Source organism: Mobula birostris, chromosome 21 (genome assembly GCF_030028105.1).
Source record: "Mobula birostris isolate sMobBir1 chromosome 21, sMobBir1.hap1, whole genome shotgun sequence".
NCBI classification, from domain to species: domain Eukaryota; kingdom Metazoa; phylum Chordata; class Chondrichthyes; order Myliobatiformes; family Myliobatidae; genus Mobula; species Mobula birostris.
In genome coordinates, this window is record NC_092390.1 from 44,455,033 (window position 1) to 44,479,686 (window position 24,654).

The window sequence follows — 24,654 nt, forward strand, 5'->3', positions numbered from 1 at the left end:
GAACTTCAAGCAACACACATAAAAGTTGCTGGTGAACACAGCAGGCCAAGCAGCATCTCTAAGAAGAGGTACGGTCGACATTTCGGGCCGAGACCCTTCGAGAGTCCTGACGAAGGGCCTCAGCCCAAAACGTCGACTGTACCTCTTCCTAGAGATGCTGCCTGGCCTGCTGCATTCACCAGCAACTTTTATGTGTGTTGCTTCTATAGATATGTGGTGGACAGTAAACTGACAGGCTGTATCACAGCCTCATATGGAGACACCCATGCCCTACAAAAAGTAGTAAGCATAGCCCAGTCCATCATGAGTCAGGTTGGTACTGGATCCCAAGAAAAGGAATTTGTAGAATTCCTATGGGATGGGGTTTATAGTGCCATGTTGTCAAATCCATGAGGGAAAAGACTATTCTGGATTGGATGTTGTGTAATGAACCAGATTTGAATAGGGAACTTTAAAATGAAGGAACCGTTTGGAGACAGTAAACATAATACAATAAAATTCACCCTGCAGTTTGAGAGAGAGAAACTAAAATTAGATGTATCAGTATTACAGTGGAGTAGAGATAACTGCAAATGCATGAGAATGGAGCTGGAAAGTTGATTGGAAGAGGACTTTAACAGGGATGATTTAGGGCAACAATGGCTGGAGTTTCTGAGAGTAATTTAGAAAATGCAGGATCAGTTCAGGATTTATCTAGCATTATAAAGGGAGTATGAGGTGTGACAAGAATACACATAGATAAGATGTTAGCTGTCCTGTGTGATCAGCAGTTGGTCTGCCACCTGTCTTCAGGAGAGAGAGAGATAAGGTAAACAATGGAGCAGCATTTGGAGATGTGTAATGAAGGGGAAGGAGAGCTGTCTAGAGCGGCTCCCCCTTTGAACCCTGAACTGTTTGAAGTGATGGACAGGCGATACCCCAGCAGGGGGATAAAAAGGGACAGGTTTGCTAAGGCAGGACACACACGACACCCGAGGTAACGAGACCCTGGAAGCGGTGCGTCTCTCACAAGTCGGTGGGAAGTTTTTGGACGGCTGATCGCGGGATCAAGCCTTAGACGCACAGGGTGGAAAGGCACGATTGGCGGGAACCTGGTGTGTGTCCACCCTTGCCTGGGTGCCAGGTTCAGCTCAGAGAAACGGTCGTATCTGAAAACGGAGGGGTCACGGTCGGTGACCTCAGATGACATCACAAAGGGCTCGCCCGAAAGCTGACTGCGAAGGTCTGTGTGTGGAAGCTGTTTTGAATAGTCATTCGTTTTGCTCTCCTCCTCCCCCTCACTGTCCATCACCATGGCAACGATTACTGCGAACTGAACTAAACTGAACTGAACTTTGTGTCACTTTGAAACTGGTCATTTGCCCCTAGACAACGATAGAGCTTGATTGATCCTGTTATCTGAATTCTGTGTACATGTATGTTTATCATTGCTGAACTGTTGCATTCATTATCCTTTTGATTAAGAGTACTGTGTTGCTTGTTTCTTTAATAAAACTTTCTTAGTTCTAGTAATCCAGACTCCGAGTGATCCATTTCTGCTGGTTTGGCAACCCAGTTACGGGGTACGTAACAGAGGCAACTGTGACCAACAAGAGAACCAATGACAGCATAAAAACAAAAGAGAGGGCATACAATACAGCAAAAATTCATGGGAAGCTAGAGGATTGGAAAGCATTTAAAAACCAACAGAGGCAATTAAAAAGCAACAAGGAGAGAAAGATAAAGTTAAAACAGCCAAAAATATAAAAGAGGATACCTAAATTATTTTTTCAAATATATGAAGAGTAAAACTGAGGTAAGAGTGGACATCTGGAATGCAGGAATTGCAGGAAAGATACCAACATGAACAGAAGATTGGCTGACTGGCAGATGGCAAAGAGTAGCAATAAAAAAGGCCTTTTCTGGTTGGCTGCCAGTAACTAATGATGTTTTGCAAGGGCTGGTTGTAGTTCTGCTCCTTTTCATGTTATACGTTAATGATCTGGATGATGGAATTGATGGGTTTGTGTCCACATTTGTGGATGATACAAGAATTGGTGGAGGAGCAGATAGTGTTCAGGAAGCAGTGAGTATGCAGAAGGGCTTGGACAGATTAGGAGAATGGGGAAAGAACTGGTAGATTGAATACAGCGTAGGGAAGTGGTGATACATATTTAGTAGAAGGAATAAAGGTGCAGACTACATTTTAAACAGGAGTGAATTCAGAATTCAGAGGGGCAAAGGGAATTGGAAGTCCTCATTCAGGATTCCCTAAATACCAACTTGCAGTTTGATTAGATTATAAGGAAGGTAAATTCAATGTTATCATTCATTTCAAGATCAATAGAATATGAAGGCAAAGATGTGATGCTGAGGCTTTATAAGACAATGGTCAGATCACACTTACAGTATTGTGAGCAGTTTCAGGCCAAATATCTAAGAAAGGCTGTGCTGGCATTGGATATAGTCTGGTGAGGTTTACAAGAGTGCTCCTGGGAATAAAAAGTTCATATGAGGAGCATTTGATGGCTCTGGGCCTGCACTCACTGGACTTTAAAGAAAGAGGGAGGATCTCAGTGAAACATACCGAATATTGAAAGGTCTAATAGAGTGGATGTAGAGGGGAGGGGGAAAATAAATCAGTCATGATCAAATGGCACAGCATACTCGACAGGCCAAATGACCTAATAATTAATCAGTGCAGAACATCACTAGTCACATACCTATAGATGGAATCATCTTTGTCACCTCCTTGAAAAACTCATTCAAGTTAGGAAGATATGACTTGCCCTGCATACTGTCCCTGGTTAGATGATGGTTTTAGGAATGTTCATCATGGTAGGGCCTCACAGTAGTGTAGCTGTTAGCACAACACTAGTACAGCTCAGGGCCTTAGATTTCAGATTTCAATTCCTGCATCCTCTGTAAGGAAATTGTACCTCATCACTGTCAATGCATGAGTTTCTTCCAGATGCTCCAGTTTCCTCATACAGTCCAGACCAGTTAGTAAGTCACAAACATGAAGAAATCTGCAGATGCTGGAAATTCAAGCAACACACACAAAATGCTGGAGGAACGCAGCAGGCCAGGCAGCATCTATAGTTAGAGGTACAGTCAATGTTTTGGGCCAAGACCCTTCGTCAGGACTAACTGAAAGAAGAGATAGTAAGAGATTTGAAAGTGGGAGGGGGAGGGGGAGGGGGAAGATCCAAAATGATAGGAGAAGACAGGAGGGGGAGGGATGGAGTCAAGAGCTGGAAAGTTGATTGGCAAAAGGGATACAAGGCTGGAGAAGGGAGCGGATCATGGGACGGGAGGCCTAGGGAGAAAGAAAGGGGGAGGGGAGCATCAGAGGAAGATATAGTGTGAAGGACAGAGGGAGAAAAAAGAGAGGGGGGGGGAATAAATAAATAAATAAATAACGGATGGGGTACGAAGGGGAGGTGGGGCATTAACTGAAGTTAGAGAAGTCAATGTTCATGCCATCAGGTTGAAGGCTACCCAGATGGAATATAAGGTGTTGTTTCTCCAACCTGAGTGTGGCTTCATCTTGACAGTAGAGGAGGCCGTGGATAGACATAATCACAATGGGAATGGGAAGTGTAATTAAAATATGTGGCCACTGGGAGATCCTTCTTTCTCTGGCAGACAGAGCGTAGGTGTTCAGCGAAACAGTCTCCCAGTCTGCGTCGGGTCTCTCCACCCTCTCCCCCTCCCACTTTCAAACCTCTTACTATCTCTTCTTTCAGTTAGTCCTGATGAAGGGTCTCGACCCAAAACATCGACTGTACCGCTTCCTATTGATGCTGCCTTGCCTGCTGCGTTCCTCCAGCATTTTGTGTGTGTTGAGTTAGTGTCAATTGGTCATTGCAAATAGGTTAGGGTTAAATAGGTGGGCTGCTGGGCAGTGTGGTTCATTGGGCCAGAAGGGAATGTTACGCACTGTATCTCTAAATAAGTAAATCCTATCCCTCAGAATCCTTTTCACAAGCGACCCCACCATTGACATGAGTCACACCAGTTTATAGGTTCAAAGGTTATTGCTTTTTACCTTCTTGAAGACTAGAGAGGACACAAAGATCTTTATCATTTGAGGCCCCAGCAATCTCATCTTTTGCTTCTTTCAGCAATATTGGACAACTCCCATCAAGCCCTGGGGACTTAACATTCTTCAAATGACTCATTGTTACCCCTTGTTTATCTGAAAATGCCTTAGTATTTTGAAGACTGCACACTGAGCTCTCTGTGCTCCATGTTAATTTTCCTGGCAAATAGTGATGCAAAGAACTTGCCCACATCTTCTGTCTCCAAGCTCATGCCTCCTCCTTGAAATGTCCTACCCTCTTCTTTGTTTTCCTCTTACTCTTGATGGACTTACTTCCAAGGACTATTAATGGCTCTTACCAATTCTCCTAATACCCTTCTTGAGTTCTTTTCTAGCTTTTTTATAATCCTCAAAGATTCTGTTTTAACTTATCTTCCCAAACCTTATATAGACTTTCTCCTTCTTACTTTCATCACTTCTCTTATAATACAATGTTCCTTTATCTTGTTATAAATGTAACTGGAAAATATGTCCTGCACTCTCTGCAGTTAGTCTATAAACATGCTCTGCATGTCTGATGTGGGCTTGCCCAAAAACAGCTATTCCCAATTAACGTCTTCCTAGTACGTTTGAAATGCACTAGGCTTAAAGGACAACTGTTGTTTTCATCTTTGGTAAGATAATACTTTTGTTGATTTCTAGAAGTTTTACAGACATAACGCACTCAGCAAGCTTGTTAGAAACAAATCAACTTCTTAAAGAACAAAGCTCTGCCTAGGCCAGTTCTGTAGTTAAGGTACAATAATTTTGCAAGGCTACTTGATCAAAGGAGGCACCTCAGGAAAACCAATTTCATCCTCATCTGACATCTAACATATGTCATGGCGAAATTTGTATAGCACAGTAATGGAAATAAAGTAATAGTGAATCAGTAATCTGTTTCTTACCCAGGCTATATTGGCTTTATGGGATAGAAAATTGCTCAGAGTGTGAAAAAAAGCTGCCAACTTGCTATTGTTTACTTGCACCATCACTCTTGGCCAAATTCATTTCATGCACACTGCAGAGTAAAAATCATTTTGCTTCTCCCAATCTCAGAATCACTGATGAAAACATCTATATTATTGCCACCTAGTCAGGCAGTTTTCCATTTAGTACAGCAAAATGCTTACTGATTAAATTGACTAAGACAGAGAAAGAGCCCTTTTATCTTGCTGTGACACCTTTGTGACATGAACATCTCAAAACTCTTATCATTATTATGATTGCTCAGAAACCTACTATTACTAAACATGTAACGAGCAGATTTATTCCACTTGTTTACTGCAATATAATAGTGTATTTATGCCACTAATAAGCTGCATTAATATAAGACCGTAAGATATAGGAATAGAATTAGGCCATTTGGCCCATCGAGTCTGCTCTGCCATTTCATGACTAATCAAGTTTATCTTTCAGCCCCAATCTCCTGCCTTCTCTCCGTATCCCTTCATACCCCGTCTAATCAAGAACCTATCAACCTCTGCCTTAAATATACCCTATGACTTGACCCCTACAGCCACCTTTGGAAACAAATTCCTCCTCATCTCAATTCTAAAAGCCCATCTATTCTGAGGCTATGTTCCCTAGTCTTAGATTACTCCACCATAGGAAACATCCTCTCCACATCCACTCTTTCGAGGCCTTTCAACATTTGAATGGTTTCAATGAGGTCACACCAGAGCCATCAAGCACTACCATATGACAAGCCTTTCAATCCTGGAATCATTTCCGTGAACCTCCTTCAAACCTTCTCCAACGTCAGCACATCCTTTCTTGGACAAGGGGCCCAAAACTGTTCACAATATTCCAAGTGAGTCACCACAGCGTTATAAAGCCTTAACATTATACCCTTGTTTTTCTTGTTTTTATATTCTAGTCCTTGCGACTAATATAAATAAGACATACACATACGAGGTCAACTTTCTACTTTGGATCAGCATTTGACTAGCTATTATATTTACAGGGAAAGGAATGTTTTAAAGCGATATTGGTCAAACATGCGCAAATGGGACTATCTTAAATGGACATCTTGGTCACATTGGACACGCTGAGCTGAAATGCCTGTTTCTGTGCTTTATTGCTCTGTGATTCTATGACTCTAAAATGGGACGACTAAAACACAATATGCAATCACATGCTTAAGAACCAACATATACCAGATGTAGCATGATATCCTTTCTTAATATGTTAAGTTATTTATTCCTTCTTACTATCAAACACAATTAACTTTCCAAAGGAATTTATCTTGAGAAAAGAGTTCATATTGAGGATTACAATTACTCATTATGTAGTATAAAGTACCCATTCATGAATAATACAGCAAAATTACAGTATATGAAAATAAAATCAATAGCTTTGAAGATACTAGTCTACAAATTTAATTGCGTTAGCAGGAATCAATCCCCATGCTCAGGCATCAATGTTGAAGGTGAACCCTATATAAAGGCATGTAAAATTTGCAGATTCTGCTGGGATTGCCCGGCAGCTCAACAATAAAGAGCTTTGAATATTGTGCAATAGCTGAATTATTGATCAGTAAAGAATAACTTTCCGAACTGAAGTTAACTCAGTGCCCTTTAGAAGCAAAATATTGAAAAAGGAAACTTGAAAAGTTAACGGTTCTATAATTTGATTATGCACACAACTTAATATCTCTTTCACTCGTGACTCAGCTGCCAAACTGCACCAATATTACATGATGCACTTTCACACTCTATAAACAGGGTGACCTTCCCAGAAAATGCCACCTCTAAAATAGCACAGTCAGCATGGCCTAGAGGAGCAGTTCCCAACCTGGGGTCCATTGTCCCCTTGGTTAATGGTAGTGGTCCATAGCATCGAAATGTTGGGAGCCCCCGGCCTACATTATTTTGGTGTTTAAATTACTCCTATCCAGCTTTTATTTAGCATGAAATTTAATGTCTGATTGAACCAAGCTTCAAAGAGCAGTGGGAAAGGAGTATAAAGTTCCTTCATGACTGGTACTGTTCTAGATCAATCAGTGAATATATCCCCATTATAGATATTCCTCAGGCTAAGATTTGGCCCAATTCTTTACAGCTATTTCAGTGGTTTTATGACATCATAAATTCAGAGGTTGCAATGTTTACGGATGACTGCAGATGTTTGATTCCATTCCAAACTCCTCAGAAAATGAATGAAGCAATCTATGCCCTGGATGTTACAAAAAATGATGATATTCGCATATCCATAGACAATTGGAAAGTATTATTTGTGTCATGTCACTGACCAGATAGTCGCTTGTTAGAGTTGCAATAATCACCTCTAACAAGAGGCATTCTGGACAAAGGCATTACCATTTAGTAATCTCCATCAATATCCAGAGGACCACTACCAACCAAAAATGTAACTAGACCAGACATACGTACTATGGCTGGAAAATGGACATCCTGAAGTGAGTGACCCACCTTCTGACTATCCAAATGCACTTCCCACAGAGTACAAACAATACCTGGAGTATGATGAAATACTTTCCTTGCAACTCCAATGACACTCGAGAAGCTCAACACCATCCATAAAAATATCAACCTGTTGACTGATAGATCATTCACCTTCGTAAGCATTCATTTCTCCTATCGACAGTCACAGGGTCATGGTATACAGTGCATATAAAAAGTATTCACACCCCCCCCCCCCGCAAACTTTCATGCTGCATTGTTTTACAACATTGAATCAGTGGATTTAATTTGGCTTTGTTTGACCCTGATCAACTTTCGCGTCAAAATGTCACGAATTTCAGAAGTTCAAGTGTAATTGCCATCAAACCATATATGAATACCCATGAATACAGTCAAATGAAAGTGTTACTCCTGTTTGAAAGGAGTAGATGATCATTATGACTTCCTCAAGCAAAGTTAAAAGTGGGAGTCTATTCTGATCTTGCTATTGATGCCAAAATTCATAAATGAATTAAACAAATATTGCATATATAATGCAAGCCACTGAAAGTGAATTTCTATCCTATTATGTTTGGGACAAATGAAGATTGTATAGAAATACAAAATTAAATTATATTGCTTTTAATTTGAAATAATAATAGCTGAACAGATATAGTAGGCATGACACACTGGTGTACTGGTTAGCAGAATGCTCTACAGTACAGGCGACTTGGGGTCAATTGCCACTGCTGCCTGTAAGGAGTTTGTACATTTACCCGGTGACTACATGGGCTTCCTCCGGATTTTCCAGTTTCCTCCCATAGACCAAAAATGTACCAGTTGGTAGGTTAATTGTCCTGTGATTAGGCTAGGATTAAATTGGGGGATTGCTGGGCAGTGTGGCTCGAAGAGTGGAGGGTGGGGTGGGATGGTGGGTAGGTAGATAGGTAGGTGGACAGACAGATAGATAGGTACATAAATAAATATGACATCAATGTTTTTCACACAATTCTTTTTGTTCTGTTTTTAAAACCAGAAGTTATTTGAATCATAGTCATAACCTACTAAAGTCCAATATATATTGCAGCCTAGCAAATTTTGCTGTTTGACTTAAGCAACAAAGTCAGCTGACCTAGCATTATGAAGTAGTCTCCACTCATTGTAATAAACTGTCAGCACTACTGGCACACGTTACATGGCAGACAAGTAGCACACAGACATCAGACTACTTCAGTACAGGTGACAACAGGTTAGATTACTTTCATCCTGTCCTGGAAAACACTGATAGCAGGAAACATGTTATATCAGGAGTCCTTCAAGAAATGGCAAGTGCCAAAGGCAAGGTAAGCTATTTTTCCCCTCAACAGCACAGCAGCATATGTTTATCTTGTGAAAAGACTCCCATCTGCAGAGTATTTCATTTGTCTTAAAGGGTTAGCTGAGTCAGTTTCCAAAATCAGGGATGTATTTACAAGAAGTGTGAAAAAAGCTTCACGGGAATGCCCATGACCATTTATTCTGAAAAAGGGATTTGAATGTAATTATGGAAGTAAGATTCATTTCAGGAAAATAATTAAGGAAATAAGGATTGTTATGGGACTTTGCAGTCGAAATGTTTCCCCTGGCTTCTAGACCCTGGTCACAGTCTCATAAGACAGCCACCTCTCAGAACTGCAAAAAGGAAAAAAATTCTTTATCAAGAGGATAGAAAATCTTTTGACATTTTTTATCCAACGAGACCTTGGAGGCTGAGTCACATTGTACATTCACTCAGTGCTCAATAAATTCTTGGATACTGTGGGAATTGAAGAAACTGGGATTAGCGCAAGAAAGAGGCTCTGACATTATAATTTGGAAGAAATTATGCAAGGTTATATCAAGCCTTAGCCAACTGATCTCTTCTACAAACATGCTCTGATACATAGTATTAAATAACTTACTGACTTTATTGAGGAATTGTATTTTTTTTTGGTTTTCTAATCCTAATAATAGTGTAAATCCACTTCCAGATCATGTTCCAGTACACATATTATAGCTCAGCAGTATCATTTGACTCTGCTTTCACTTTTGTATTTACTGAGATATAATATACACTTAATATTACTTTAAATAATTTAATTAATATTTCATGATATTGAAATTAATAGCAAAATTGTGTAAATTTAAGTAAAGTTGTGAATTATTTTTTCTGTCATTTAGAATCCATTGTATTCTTTGTGGGTGACAGAGTGGAGAACATCTCGACCAAAGGAAGTGAAAAGCACTTCTTCCCTCTGCTAGCCTGCAGACACAGTGCAGCACCTGCTTAGCTGCCCAGTCAGGGTCATGTGAAGCTATGGGAGCAAGTGGTGTACGAGCAGCTGGTGCATTTCACAAGTCCTGGCTATGCGACCACTGATGCCAGGCATTCAGGAGTATTGATAATGGCTGGGGTCACCCATCTTGTAAAGACACTGCCGAGAAGGCAGCAATGGCAATCTACTTCTATAGAAAATTTTACCAAGATCAATCACGGTCATGGAAAGACCATCATCATACACGTCATACAATACAGCACATAACAAGCGATGCATTTTTCAATTAGAATCACTTTTTTCCTAAATAATTGACCCTAGTTTTTTAAAAATTGTGGTTCTGCATTAAGTAAAAGACAAGTAGATCTGCATATTGTGCTTTCTCTTTCCAATAATTTTTAGTTTCAAAAGTACTGTTGGACTGAGCAAAAACCAACATTAACATGAAAAGATCAGCTATTGCATTTGAATCCCAGTTCACATATGCTAATGAATTTAAGAATAATGAAACAAACATTACCCAAAGAAGTCAATTTTACCATGTCTACACTGGATATTAATTATAGCTTATTTGTGTCCATTTTATTTTATCTGCACTGGACACCAAACAACCAAGTATTTCTTTGTTATAGTATTCTCTTTCTGTCATACAAGCCCAAATCTTCCTGTTGGATTTAGCATAATTTTCTACGTGGTGCCTTGATATCACCCTGGCAACAATTGCAATAACCTCAATTCCTAGTAAACTTCTCAAATAAATGACCGTACTGTGTGTTTGTGTTGATGTAAACTGGGGCCTTCTGAGCGCAAGAGGTTTATATGGGGCAGAATTTGTATGGCGCATGCAAATGGGTTTCTTAAATCAATATGTAGATAGTTCAATAAGAGGAAGGGATCTACTGGATCTGGTGTTGGGTAATAATCCTGGCCAGGTGACTGACCTGCTAGTGGGTAGACAGTTGGGGAACAGTGACCACTACTCCTTAAGTTTTAAGATAGTTAGAGATAAGGATAAGTATGGACCTTGAGTATTAAATTGGAGCAGGGCAAATCATGAGAGCACTAAGCAGGAACTACAAGGAATTAATTGGGAACAGCTCAGCTGTTTTGTGGGCAAGTGTTACATGTACAGGGTGTTTAAAGACTAACTGCACACAGTATAGGACAGGTATATTCCATTAGGAAGTAAGTTCAAGGACAACAAGGTAAGAGAACCTTCAAAGTTGAGAGCAGTGATGAATTTAGTCAAGTAGGAAAAGGAAAAGTATGTAAAGTATGTAAAGTTTAGGAAGCAGATATCAAACAGAGCCCTTGATGATAATAAAGAAACCAAAAAAGAACTCTAGAAGGGAATTAGGAAATCCAGGAAGGGCCAGGAAAAGTCCTTAGAAAGAAGGGTTAAGGAGAATCTCAAGGCATTCTATGCATAGATAAGGAGCAGAGGATAACTAGAGGGAGAGTGGGACCACTCAAGAATAAGGAGGGGGACATTTGTTTGGATGCAGAAGATGCAGGTGAGATCCTTAATGATTACTTTACTTTGGTAGTTACCCAGGATAAGTTGTGGTGGATAGCAAATTCAGTGCTGAGTGTATTAATTTGCTTGGGTATTTTGAAGTAAAGGATGAGGTAGTGTTGGGGTCTCTTAAAGAGGATTAAGATGAGTAAGTCCCCAGGGTCTGATGTGTATACCCCAGGTTATTGAGAGAGGCAAGAGAAGAGATTACTGGAGCTTTGACCAAATTCTTCATGTCCTCTCTACAACAGGTGTGGTCCCAGAGGACTGGTGAGTAGCTAATGGTGTTCCACTATTGAAGAAGGAAACTAGAAATAATCCTGGAAACTATAGTCCAGTGAGTCTCATGTCAGGGAGGTTTACTGGAGAGAATTAGTAGGGATAGGATTTAAGAGCATGTGGAAAGCCGTAGCCCAATTCGAGAGAGCCGGCATGGCTTTGTGTAGGGCAAGTCATGCCTTACTAACTTAATTGAGTTTCTTGATGAGATGAAGAGTGTGACTGATGATGGTAGAGCTGCAGATGTTGTTTACATGGGTTTTAGTAAGGCGTTTGACAAGGTCCCTCATGGGAAGCTCATCCAGAAGATTAGGATGCACAGGATTAATGGTGAATTGGTCATTTGGATTCAGAACTAGTTTGCCAATAGAACACAGAGGGTAGTGGTCAAAGGGACTTATTCTATCTCAGGTTTACCCAATGTGGGGCCCACTGACTGCTCAGTTAATGGTAAGGTTCATCGGCATAAAAATGGTTGTGAACCCCTCTCTGGAAGCCTGTGATTTGTGGTGATCTGTATGGATCTGCATCGGGACCTTTGTTGTTTGTGATGTATAGCCTGGATGAAAATATAGATAGGTGGGTTAGTAGGTTTACAGATGATACAAAAGAGTGGTAGTGCTGTGGATCACGCAGACAGCAAAGAATATAGGAGAAAGATCAGTTGCAGATATGGGCAGGGTAATGACAGATGGAGTCTAACCCAGCCAGATGTGAAGTGTGCATTTTGGTAGGTCAAATGCAAAGAAACATTACACTGTTCAAGTCAAGATCCTTAACGGTTTTGTTAAACAGAATGATCCTGGGGTCCAAGTTAATAGTTCTCTGAAAGTGCTCACATAGGTTGTTAAGGTAGTTAAGAAAACATATGGCATGCTTGCCTTTATCTGTCAAGCAATTATGTTCAAAATCAGGAAATTATATTGCAGCTTTATAAATCTCTAGTTAGGCGGTACCTGGAGTATTGCATATAGTTCTGGTCTCCACATTATAGTAAGGATATTGAGGCTATGGAGAGGTTGGCAAAGTCGTTTACCAGGATACTGCCTGGATTAGAAGGCATGTGCTATAACAAAAGTTTGAACAACCTTGAGTTGTTTTCTCTGGATCGATGGAGGCTGAGAGGAGATTTGATAGAGGTTTATGAGATTATGTGAGGCAGAGATAAATTAGATAGACAATATGTTTTTCCAAAGGTTGATATGTCTAATACCAGCAGCCATGCATTTAAAATGAGGGGGGCTAACTTTAAAGAAGATGTGAGGGGAAAACTTTTTGTACACAGAGAGTGATGGGTGCTTGAAATGCATTGCCTGTGGTGGTGGTGGTGGTGTAGGCAGAAACATTAGAGGTTTTCAACAGACATTTAGATAGGCACATGATTGTAAGGAAAATGGAAGGATATGGATATTGTGCAGGCAGAATAGAATAGTTTAGTTAGCCATTTGATTACTAATTTATTTGGTTTGGCACAACAATGTGGGCAGAAGGGCTTGATCCTGTGCTGTACTGTTCTGTGTTCTATATTCTCTATATCAATGAGGTACAGTTGGTTACTTGGCTGATCCCCAAAAAGAATATGAAGCAAAAATTCAGGAGCAAAAGTCAGCCATATTGTATAGGCTATTAATTGTCAATTCTTGGAGAATAGACTGTACTGGATTATCCCTACCCAGCATCTTCTTCCTCTGTTCTGTAGCTCATTAGGTGCAGTCTGGGTAGATGGATGTGCCTTCATTAGTTGATCTGTACCATGGAATTAAAGAGATACAGTACATATATTCCTAATCAGCTGCATCTTAAGTGCAACATGAATTGTTTGGTAATGAAATAATAAATGTTGCAAATATTCAGGTCAGGCAGCACCAGTGAAGCTTATGTTTCAGGTTAATGAACTTTCAGATGTGCCACTGAAAAATGTTCACAGCTTCACACTTCACCAAGCTGACTGGCCTGGTACTTACTGTTATGTTTTGTAATGTCAAAATATTGAACTAATTCAAAGGAAGACATGGAGTCAGAGATGCGAGTGTAACTGCAGCTTTACTTTAAGCGAGGTGCCCACGTATCTTGTGGTAATGTGATGACATATGTAATTAATGTATTTTTACATATAACCCATACTAATAACTTAAATGAACAAGATTGCTTAAGCAACCTATATATATACACACGATTACTCAAACATTATTGAAATATTAAATACAGTACACAACATCCCTTTCTGCTTCGCTCTAAACTACAAGTCATATAGAATGGATCTCAACTATCTACACAGTATATTATATAATACAGCTACTATATACAGACATCCACAGCAGAGTAATTTTTAAAAAGATTGTCCCATTCAGTCCTAACGATTTAATCACTGTAGAGGATTTCTTACTCTTGTGGGATAACGTTTTTCATAATGTTTTTAAAGGGGGATCACTCTGCTTGAAAGGTGAAACTTGCAGTTGTCAAATATTCTCTTATTAATCCTTCTGTTGGTCCCTTTACAACCTGATCTCTCCTTTTTATTTCTGCATACACGACATCATCTGATGAACCCTTTGTTTTTGTATCTCCATTTTGACACCTTTCTTTTTGGCCTTCCATTTATCCAGCTTTGGTGTTTGCTCCTACTTTTACAAGCAGCTTTTTATCTCCAATTTGAAGTTCATGCAGTAAGCTCAGAGTAGATTCTGGTTCTTTATACTCACAAACACCCAATACTAGCAGCTTTCCTGAAGCTCCTTGAACTCTCTTCCAGTTTAAAACAAAGCCACATTTCACAATTAACTGACTGATTAACATACCAGAAACTTTAACACATATATAGTCTTCTGTTTTTACCACATACAAGCTCAATGTGGCTTGTTGGTTGTTGTATTTCACTGTCATGAATGTCATTTCCACAAGAGTTATCTTATTTTTCTGGTGAGTTCTTAATTGGATATCTGCAGGCTTCAATTTAGTATCTATGAAATGCTGTTGAAACTCATTTTGTGGAATGACTGAAACAGCTGAACCAGTGTCTAATTCAATTTTAATTAATTTGCTGTTCACTTCTGGCATAAGGCATATTGCTTGTCCATTGCTAATTTTCACACTGTCAATATCAAGGCTACACAGTCCTGTGTCACTCTCATCATTACTAATTTTTTCATCAACATGTGCAGATTAGTGCTCTTTTTAAAATTGCAACTTAAATTTTTAGCTTTTTCTCTTCCCTGAGCAGTACATTTATTTTTGTCTACCAAAATGCTCTTTGTATGTGTCCTACTTTGTTGCATTTTCTAAAGTTTCATCTTTAAACCTGCAATTGTTTGGTGTGTGTGAGCCCAGCCACAATGGTAGCACAATTTGTTTGGCCAGGCTGGTTTCTGTTTAGATGCTGCTCTATTATCGTTCACTTTCATTCCTGACTGCATCTCAATTTCATCTCTGAGCAATTTCCACTGCTCTTTTAAATGTAAGCAGTGCTTCAGTTAGGAGCCATTTTTGAATGTTTTCTTTTAAGATTCCACAAACTAAATGATCTCTCAGTGTATGATTAAGCCCACTACTGAACTGATAATGCTAGACAATCTCTTCAATTCAGCCATGTACACTGAAATGGAATCCTTTTTTTAAAATTCTGCTTATGAAACCTAAAACATTCTGCAATCAACAATGTCTTCAGTTCTAAGTGCTCCTGCGTCACTTTTACAACAGCAACAAAGCTCATTTCTGATGGTTTGGTTCGAGCAGTCAAACTTCAAAGCAAACGGTATGCCTTTAAACACTCAGCAACATTGGCACTAGCTTCTCAACGGCTATTCATTTGCTTCAAAATACTGTTCCAATAGTTCAGTATACATGAGCTAATTATCCTATGTGTAACCAAACTCGTCAATCTTTCCGATGTAGCCTACCACTTCCGATTTTTTTTATGATTATTATCACCCGGTACTCAATCTTTATAAACCCACAAATTCTTCCATTTAATGCCTTTTTTTAAAACTTGATCGTGTATTCCCTTCTGAAGAACATGTGCTATGCTGCTTTGAACTCGACCGTCCCTCGCTGCACTCTTTTTTTAGTTTGAACATCTTGCTATAACAGCCATTTCGGGTTCATTTTTTAAAAAATCCTTGGTGCCACTTTTATGTTTTGTACTGAGATGTGAGTGTAACTATGGGTTTACTTTAAGTGAGGCATACACGCACCAGAACCTAAGTACTTAATTAGTATGAAAATCTATTATTATATATTAAAATGAGTTCCACCTCCAAATGTGCCTTGTGGAACCATCATCTTGTCTCTGGAATTCAGTTACATTTTAGGTCGCAATGTGCCACCCACAATGATTACAGCTTCAAATTTGTTTTACTCACTGTGCTTTTTGCAACAGCTCCCCACAGACTCTTTGTAGCCATTTCTTTTCTTATTTCATAAAACTGTTCTCCAGCCTTGTATTTATTCCTTCTGTATCTCCCTCAGTTTAACAGAAATAATAGTGAATTTAATCTCTGTGGGGGGGGGCGGGGGGGTAATATCTGAATTACCATGTCTTCTTTGCTTGTCTGAATGAAATCCTGCCCACAAATTTGTTGAAGAATCTTTTTAGCATATATTTTATTTTATCTTCAATCCAGGGATATTTATCATCAGAAATTTATTAGTATAGAAAATATGGAGTAAATGCAACAGAAGAGACCTTTACTCCTCAGTGAATTTCTGCCTCTCAGACACCAAACTCAATTCCCCCTAGAGTGCAGGAAGTTTCATTTATCTTATAAAGGCTTGAGACAAGAGAAGAAGACAGTTATTAGATTATCTTTCAGTCTTGTTATGCAAGCAACACTCACATCCTACGTTTCAACGACCTTAATGATAGCAGCATGTATGTATATTGAAAATATGAATGGATTGCAAATTTGACCATTATTCAAAAATCGTTTTGAAAAATTAAAGTAAATTTATTTTTAGAGCCAACAGAAATCCTCTGGGTATTTGATTATGTTAGGAAAACTATAAGTATGCTAATTACCAACAGATGAGAGTGAAAAAACAGTGAAGGCAAGACAGAGATCACAGCTGCTTAGGAAAGTTTCTTTCCTCATACTTATTTGAATTTTTATGCAATGCTAAATGTGAAAATGTAATAAAACGGGAAGTGACTCCATGTAAGGAAGAAAGTCTCCAAGCATTTACCATTCTCAGACTGAAAAACAAGTTAGCTTTGTAGATGAGTCATAGTCATAAAGTTTTAGAGTACTGAAACGGGTGGTTCAAGCCACCGCACCCATGCCAAACTTTTTGCCCATCAACACTAAACCTAATCTCTTCCATTAGATTCATATCCTCTAAGCTGTATATATTTAAGGGCCTGTTGAAATTTCTCCCGAACATAGTGGTTTGAACTGATTCCAGCACCTCCTCTGGCAGTGGATTCTGGATATCAACCACTCTACGTAAAAATTTCCCCTTAAATACCAGTTATAATTATTTCCTCGTAACTTAAACATGAGCCGTCTTGATTTTGATACAGTCTGACTATCATAGTACAGCACAGGAACAGGACGTTCAGCCCAAAATATTGTGCCAAACCAGCTAAAAAGCAAATCAAAAACACCCAAACACTAATCCCTGCTACCTACACCCTCCTGTCCATGTCATCAATACTTCTTACAGTTTTATGTACCTCTGTGAGGTCACTTCTCTTATGCGATGAAAAATAAGCCTCCCTTATGCGATGAAAAATAAATCCAACCGATCAAAACCCTCCACTTAACAAAATTCCCCCAGACTAGGCAAAATACTGGCGAGTTGCCTCTGCAATCATATCCGTCTTAAAGTGCAATCTAACTGGTGTTTTCTGAAGTTGCAACATAACGACCCATCTTTTATACTCTCTACCCTGACTTATGAAGGCAAGCATATCAAATGCCTGCTTCATCAGCCTCTCTACCTGTTTGCTTTTTTCAGGCAACTCTGGACTTCAACCCAAAGTCCCTTTGCTTATTAACATTTCGTAGTCTATTGAATGGTTCTCCTGAACAATGACATGAATTCTTGACCTCACAATCTAACTTGTCATGGACTTCCACCTAAATGTTTGTCTACATTGCACTTTTCTCTGTAATTATAATGCTTTTGTCTGCATTCTAGCATTGCTTTTCTTTTGCACTATAATATACTGATGCGATACAATGATCTGTATGGATGATATTCAAATCTAAGTTTTTCATGTTCCTCACTACATGTAACAAGAAACCAATTTACAATTTCCACTTATTGTTTATATCCTTCCCTATTTTGGATTTCCTAAAATGCATTACTTCACATGTTGGGTTTAAATTCAATGTGGCAAAGCTATGCTCAGCTTTGTATCTGATCATAATCCCTGCTATTCATAATACCACCAACTATCTTGCACAGTATTCCACATTTGATTTAACAACAGCATAAATACATAATAAAACCTCCCTATTCTTAAAATCCAAGCCCTTCACAATAAATGACAACATACTGGTTGCCTTCATTACTTTTTATTAGACCTGCCCTTTGCCTTTGTGAATCATGCACTAATCACCTCAGCCCATGCTAACATATTTCCTCCAATACCTTGGACTCTTAACTTGTGCACCAATCAACATATATGGTATCTTATCAAATGCTTTTTAGAAACCTAAATACACTACATCTACAGATAACCCTCTATCAACACTCCCTGTCACATTCTCAAATACTTCAAAAAAATTTGTCAAATATAATTAATCTTTCTTAACACCATATTGACTATGCTTGATCACATTCAGATTTTCAAAATAAGCTATTTTCACTTTTATTATTGACCTCAGCATCTTACCAACAATGGATGTTAAATTAACTGGTTTATATTTTCCTGCCTCTTCTATCCTTTTTTTTAAACCAGGGATTCATATTGGCTCTTATCCAATCTTCTATTGCCCTTCCAGATTTTGAACTTTAACTATTGTTTCCACTGTTTCTGCAGTCACTTCCTTTAAAATCTGATAATTGGTCTGTCTTTAGCCCTGTGCAATTCTCTCATACTTTATCTCTTATAATTGGTAATTTTACAAGTTCCTGCCTGCAATTTAAAATTAGCCCATCTGTTGCCTTCTGGATATTTGCAGTGTCCTCCACTGATGCAAAAACCTGATTTAATACATCGCCTTTTTCTTTGTTTCCTTTTATTAATTCCCCAACCCTGAGATTCCTAATTTTGCTTCCTTCTTCCTACTGATATGATCCATAAACACTCTTATTGTTTGTTTTAATATTGTATATAAGATATCTCTTAAAATCAATTTTCTCCCTTCTGATTGACTTTTCAGTCTTTCTCTGCTGGATCCTAAAAACTTCCCAGACTCCTTCCTACCCCAGCCCTGCTGCTTTTCAATGTAACATTATCCTTGACCTCCTTTCTCACAAATCCTTCTTTCTAATTGGGATAAATTGCCACTGAGTATAATAGAAAAGCTCTTTAAATATCTGCCACTGTTCATCTACTGACCTGTCTCATAGCTTGTTTCCCTAGTCCACCTTAGAGGGCTTCACCTTCATACCACCATAATTACAGAAAACAATGGCTTTGGTCTTGCTGTTTTCACCCTCAGACTGCTTCTGGAAATCTATTAAATCGATTCACACCACAAGAACTCTTATTAATCTTTCATCAATACACATGATCAAAAGTAAAACAGCCTATGCCCAGGTAGGTTCCCTAACATTCTTCTAAGAATCAATCCACAATACACTTCAAATACTTCTACAATAGTCATAGTTCGGTGTGTGGTAAAGACAGAAGAACCAGTTTGGTTTGACCAATTGATATGGAGATTAAACGTTCACATGGCAATTAAAGTTCCCTTCAAATATGCCTCGATACTTCTCCATTTATGCTTCTCCGTATCAAGAGGTTACATTTTGGAGATTATACATTACTCCACTCATTTTCATTATTTCAAACCAAACTGATTCTAAGCAATGCACATGAAATGCTGGAGGGACTCAGCAGGCTAGGCAACATCCATGGGAAAGAGTGAACACTTGATGTTTTGGGCTGAGACCATCCTGATGAAGGGTCTCGGCCCAAAATGTGAACCGTTTACTCCTTCACATAGACGTTGCCTGACCTGCTAAGTTCCTCCAGAATTTTGTGTGTGTTGCTTTGGATTTCCTGCATCTGCAGATTTTCTTGTGTTTGTCAAACTGATTCTACATTATACTCCATTGCAAGCATGTTACATCTCACCACTGCTCTGATACTCACCATGATTAACAATGCTTCCTATTTTCTTTTTTCTTTTAAACTGTTCTCTTGGAAATATTGTATAATCTACTATACCGATCACTTGAATTACTTCTGTAGTAGCTACTATATTGTACTCATATGTTGCTGTCATCGTAAACTTTTTATTGCAATGCTACAGTACATGCATTCAAATAAAGATAACTCAACATTGATTTTCTTAAATAGTTTTTTAATGTCCTTTTATAGTTTTCAATATTTTTTTGTTATCCATGATACCACCAGTCTTGCCATCTTTGCTTTTCATGCTCACTGGAACATGTTGGCCCTGAACTCTTACACAGTTTTTAAGAATTCCCACATGTCCGGTGTCATTTTACCCTCAAGCAGTTACTCCCATTTTCTTTTCAGCAGATTGTCTGTAACACAATTGAAATCAGTCTTCCCCCAACTCAAGACCTTAAGCATGGGAAGATGAAGTTAAGATCCAGGCAAGTAAGTAATAAGCACTGCAGAGAACTTGAGAATTACGTGGTGATATGAACTCCCCAGAAACAAAACAATAACCAGACCATTTGCATATTTGCGAATGACGGTCCTTAAGATTTATGTGGAGATCTGGGCTCACATATGCAAACTGAAGATGCACATGATAGAGGCATTCCCCTCAGCATAAACTGCAATCCTGACCAATATATGTCACATTTCCAAATATTTCTCTGTTCAAAGACATTTCCTTTTCAGACCACAAGACATAGGAGCAGAATTAGGCCATTTGGCCAATCTAGTCTGCTCTGCCATTCAATCAAAGCTAATCCTTATTCCCCTCCTCAGCCCCTCTCCCCCCGTAACTTTTGATGCTGTGTCGAATCAAGAATCTATCAATCTCTGCCTTGAATACGCCCAACGACCTGGCCTCCACAGCTGCTTGTGGTAATACCTTTACCTTGAGGAGGGAGCATCCATGATCTCTCTGACTTAGAGGTCACCCACACACTGAACAATGAGACATACATCAGCCACCTGGAATGATTTTGAGGACCATGTGCTCAAGGTAATAGAAAATTACACTTCTATCCAAATCAGATTTTAAATGATGGATACATATTATGAAATACATAATACATTGCAATTCTATATTAGTAAAAAACTACAAATTAAAATAATACTATATATAGGATTCCAGTTAATTGGACCAGCACATTTTAGCCAAATTAAGCAGCTGCCCAATTTAGTCAAAGTTTTATGGTTGTTCTTTAAGAGTTGTCCCAAATAAGTGGCTCCCCAATTAACTGGAATCCACTATATATATATATATATATATATTCACTTACATTAAAGAAGTGCAAAACACAGCAAAAAAATTATCTGGCAGTGTACATGGGTTCATTGTCAATTCAGAAATCTGATGGCGGAGAGGAAGAAGTGGTTCCTACACGCTGAGTATGTGAATCCAGGCACCTCTACCTCCTCCTCCTCCTCCTTGGTGGTAGTGAAGAGAGGCATAGTTAGAGGTTTGTCCATTAGAGATTGCAAATCTCCATCGCCTCTGCCTTTGAAAACGACATGCAGACAAATGGCTCCTCCAACAGCTGGAGCTAGTAGCCTGTCTCCAGTTTCTGTTCAATGAAAGCTTCTGCAACCACAGGTGCTCCTTCTCTTCTCCTTCAGAGACCTCAATCCTGTCCACCATGCCTACAACATCTTCTTCCAACTTTTACTCATGCAGCATAATTAATGCAGAAGTAGCCATATCAGAGTGAATATAACTGGAGAAATGGTTGTGCAGCTCATGAAACGTCACTGCAGCAGCTTAGAATCCCTCCTTTAAGCCCTAGCAACACTCATACTCCTAGGCAATACACCGTAGACCGAAGTGAAAAGAAGCCAAGTGGCTCTTTAAATAATGCAGCTGCCGTGAGTATGATGCTATAAAAAGCTGCTTCCCTGTGAATGTCCCACAGTAGTTCTTGATCAGACAAACGAGATTCAATTTCAGCTAGATAACTGTGAAAATAAACATTGTATGAAAATTGACACTGTTTGAGTATCCTCAATACATAAATAGCCCTGCATACACTTTACACACATGAATGCAGCATACAAATTAGTGGGCTGTGCAAATCACCAAGTTTTTCTGCATTTCTGTGATAGATGTATGAAAACATCAAAGGTGATCCCATGAGCATACAAAAACATTGCACAATGCTTACACAATTTTAACCGTAAATCAGAAGTGTTTGTGGAGAGATTTCAGGAATGAGATAAATTTGGATCCATCTATTGGGAAGCAACAAACAGCCTACAGGTATTACCTTGTTAATAAAATTCTATTCACATTTACAATCTGCAGTGATTTTGCACGTTTACGGGCAATCTTGTGAGATAATGTCAAATATAACTCCAAATAATTGTTTATGAGAAGCTGTTTCTAAGCCTTATGCAGACAATTCTCATTTATCTTGCATATATTCTTCCCCTGTTTTTTGTTTATATCATCAGTTTTTTGTTTATATCATCAAGGGACATTCTCAGACATGACTTAAACTTATCTTGCCCTGTGCAACTTAGGATCTTACAATTCTCAGGAAAGAAGGTCAAGAATTTACTTTGTTCTGCTAACTGCAAATAGGCTTCTTGCATGCGTAGCTGGGGCAGCAAGAAGCAGATGTTGTAGTGACCCAGAAGAAGCACTCCCACCATTTTCCCAGCTACATTCAAGGAAGATGAGACACACTGAAGAGCACCCAGAAGAAATAGGTCAGGCCTTGTGCCCAGCCTTGCTTTGATCAGAAGATCAGCAAATGGCAGCTAGCCAAAACTGCAGGAGAAAGATTATATATTTTGTTCAAAGACAGCAGAGGAAAAAAGTCAGAAGGCCCAAACATCAGCTGTTGCATCTACTACAGCCTACCATGGCAGTTATATTCACACTTTTTCAGCAACAAGGCAGGGCCAAGGGCAGGTCTGTGCCTGGGTTGAAGACTTCATGACATTTGAGATAAAGCTATTTTAGATGTGTGTTGGCTAAGTACTGCCTAGGTGTGTGTGGAAGGAGAGAAACAATAGTTATCTAAATACTGAATTAAACATAGTGGACCCATTTTCTGGAATAACAAGGTTTGAAATGACAATGTGAGATGTCAATATGATCAAGTAAAATTCCAATCTTTGCTGTCTAAAGAGGAGTAGAACAATCAAAAACGGTTAAAGTGTCCACTTTATTTGGCTGCAGCCGGAGATGTCTGGAGCTCGGACGAGCCACCTACCTCGGGGTCCAATGTTCCGTGAGTGGAGGAACAGCAGGTGCCTCTGACTTGTCCAGAGGTGCATTGACATGCTCATGGTCCCACTGCGATGCCAGGGACATGACAGGGGAATACTCCAAATCTTGGTGGGCCAGTTTAAGGTGATATACCAAAATTCATTCAGGTTTACCCCTCTTATCTATGATTAAAAGTCTTGTCACCCTGTTACAAAACGCAAAACAGGCCATCCTAAGGGTGCCTAAGGGGATGTTGGAGTGCAACATGGTGGGCGAAAACAAACAAGCTGAAACGTAGGTCAACAGACACCCAAGAGTGCTGTACACTATGATGGGAGGTAGGAATAGGTGAAAGGGAATTGAATTTACTGAGGAAGGGGGAATGCTGTTGAGAGGCCAAACAGGTGGTCTGGCATCACGAATGAAATCACCTGGCACTCATAACTACTGCCCTTATACCAACTGCAGGCCCTCTTCTGGAGCAGTACTGAACCCCAGCAGGACCCATGGGATACAATCATGCCAATAGTTGTCAATCAGGGAAGCCTTCAGAGCAGCCTTTAAGGAGCAGTGAAACCGCTTGCATCGGGCATTGGCCTGTGGATGATACACTGTGGTGTGATTTAGCCTGACAGTGAGTTTCTGAGCCATTGCAGCCCAGAGGTCTGAAATGAGCTGGGGACCAAAGTCAGAAGAAAATTCAGATGGTGTGCCAAACCGAGCAACCCAGGTGCTGATGGACGCCCAAGCCAGCAAGGTCCAGATTGACATGGTCAACCATTGCTCAAAAGGTGCCAATGGCACCTGAACATGAGAATTAATTTTTACCCGCTGGCACTCCACACAGGCTGCAGTCCAGCCACATGTGTCCTTTCTGAGGTCATGCCAAACAAACTTCAGTGCAACCAGTTTCTGTGAGGCCTTCCATCCTGGATGAAAGAAGCCACGTGCAGAGTCAAAAGCGGTCCATTTCCAGTTTGTGAGCACAATGGGCAAGGACAGCTGGCTGAGACCTCACACCGAAGAGAAACACCAGCTTCCCTGAACGTAATGTTAGCCAACCACAGGCCAGTGACTGCTGTTTGGTAAGCCTGAACCTCTGGGGTCAGTAATTTTGCCGGCTGCAATGTTGGCATAATCGACCGCTACGTGTACGGCCTCAACAGTTGTGTCACGAGACAATTAGCCATAACATTATTTTTCCCCTTGATATGTTGTATATCAGTTGTGAACTGATATGTAGGCCAGGTGGTGTTACTGCCATGCAGATGAAAAGTCTGATGTTTTGGCCATTGCGTGCGCAGGGGGTTTGTGGTCAACAAGCACTGTGAAATGGCAATGCCTACAGAAAAACTAAAATAGCGGACAGCCAGATAGAGACCGAGAAGCTCACAGTCAAACATGTTGTACTTTCTCTCGGGGGAAGGAGCTGCCAGCTGAAGGCGGCGAGCGACTGCCACATGCTTCTGACCAACTGTTCATGCACAGCACCCACAGCATAGTCTGAAGCGTGGGTGGTAATGACTACAGGTGCATTAGGGAGTGGGTGCACCAGCAGAATTGTGTTGGAAAGAGCTGATTTGGTATCATCCAA

At 39.7% G+C, this 24,654-nt stretch overlaps 1 protein-coding gene across 1 annotated transcript in view; it reads right to left on the reverse strand.

Moving 5' to 3' along the window:
• The window catches only part of tcerg1l (transcription elongation regulator 1 like), a 602,997-nt gene that overhangs the window by 420,430 nt on the left and 157,913 nt on the right, over positions 1–24,654 (reverse strand). The gene's annotated exons all lie outside the window — the stretch shown is intronic.